Here is a 2,020-nt window from a genome sequence, read left to right as displayed (position 1 = left end):
TAAAAAGAAATAATAAATCAAAAACTCACGCTAGTAAAAGCTGATCTTAAAGCCTGAGCAAATAATGTTTTAGGTTTTATTTTTTTATATATAATTCATTATAATGAATCAGACTCTTATTACAGTTACATTATTGGAGACACTGCATTCAATTTGGGAACAATCTCCTCACATTACCCCTGTTAACTTGTCATTTTAAATAAGAAGTATTACACATAAACCTTTAATTATTTATGGGACCTTGAAGAGCAATGAGTGGCTCTAAACAAGAATCTTACCAGTAAGTGATGTTTTGGGCCACCGCCCTTCCTCAAACTAAATAACCCTGAATACTGAGTCCCCATCTTTAAATACCCACAGTTTCCTTTTAATAATCATAGAAATACATGAGGAAAAAACAAAACAGTGTTGATATAATGTGTCAGTAATAACTAGTAACCTATCAAAGAATCAGGTTATAAATATTCATCATAAAAACTAATTAAAGCGATATTCTGTCTATTTATACCACAAGGAACGTATGAAGCTCTGAAAAAAAGGAACCAGGAGATAAATAACTACATTTATGGGATCTTATAATTATCTATAAACTTAAACTAGAAACAGTTTTTAGTCCTGATATTCTTTATAATTTTCAGCTAAATTCAACATTTTAAAACTTTTGTCTTGGCTTCACAAAAATCAAATTACTAACAAAATAGGTCACATGTTAAATTAACATTTAGTCTAATCATTATTAAACTAGTTTTATTTTTTTGCACTTATTTTAGTTTGTATTTTATTTTGAAATCATGCCACACTTACTTCCGGTTTTGCTGTAACTTCTAATATTTAGCTCGAGGCTCTTTTTTTACTTCTTCTTCTACTTGTGACGTTTCACTTGTTTCCCGCTTTCTGCAGAGTGAAAACACATTTTTATTTTATTTATTAAGTTTAACTTTATTCATCCAGGCAGAAGTTAGATTTATGTCACTAATCTAAACAAAATATTAAAGAAAAAATTTAAGTAAAAACATTGAAATTACATTTATTCTCGTCAGTATATTATATATATTTACTTTTATTTTGCTTTAAAAATCCACCTTCTCATTTCTTGCTCAGAAATAATCATCAAAATTCTATTTTTATTTCTCTTTTTTTGTTTTTTAACACATCTCTATATTCTAATAAGCTGCTATAGGAGGGTTTGTCAGTGGAGAGTTTTCGGTTCCCTTTAAAGCACAACTTAAAAGCTGCTGATTATAAAGATTAATTTGACAAATTGTTACAAAAAATGATAACTATAGAAAATTTAAACTGAAAGGAGCTAAAAAGGAAAACATCAGCTAAAAGTAGCAATTAGGCTAGCTAAAACTAGGAAAAGTGGAGCTAAAAGCTTAGCAAAATACTTGCTAAAAACAGCTAAAGATTAGCTAAAAGCTAAGAGTAGCAAAAAGGTATCTAAAAGCTAAAAACTAAGTATCATTAGGTTGAAAGCTGAAAGTAGCAGAATAGCAGCTAAAAGCTAAGAGAAACATCAGAACAGAATTCAGAGATCTTTATGTATTTCTGTGGGGGGAATTTTTGTAAATAAAGTTAAATAATTCAAAAGTTCCAGAAACCCAAATGCTTGTCACCCATCCCCTGAATGAGCCGAATGAAACAGGAAAACAAACGTGTGAACGTGAGTTTGTGTCAAACTGCAGCTCGGCTGGTTCTCCTTCCTGTCGGCTCCTCGCCGCCCGAAGCTTCACCTCAAACTGACGCCAGGAAGAACCCTCAGAGTTCCAGTCAATAAAAAAACAACGTGTTTGTTTCTGTCAGAACACGAGAAGCTCCGCCCACACAGGAAGGAGTCAGCCTCCACCCAACCAGCTTCCCCTTCACTCACACACACTTCCTGTAAACGAGCGGCGTCAGCAGACCAGAAGCTGGAGTGTTTACTACAAACAAACAAACAAACAAACAAACAGACAGACAGGCAAGCAGGCAGACAGACAGACAGACAGACAGACAGACAGACAGACAGACAGACAGACAG

This window comes from Kryptolebias marmoratus, linkage group LG18 (genome assembly GCF_001649575.2).
Source record: "Kryptolebias marmoratus isolate JLee-2015 linkage group LG18, ASM164957v2, whole genome shotgun sequence".
Classification (NCBI taxonomy): Eukaryota; Metazoa; Chordata; class Actinopteri; order Cyprinodontiformes; family Rivulidae; genus Kryptolebias; species Kryptolebias marmoratus.
Note: the sequence above shows the minus strand (reverse complement) of the source record.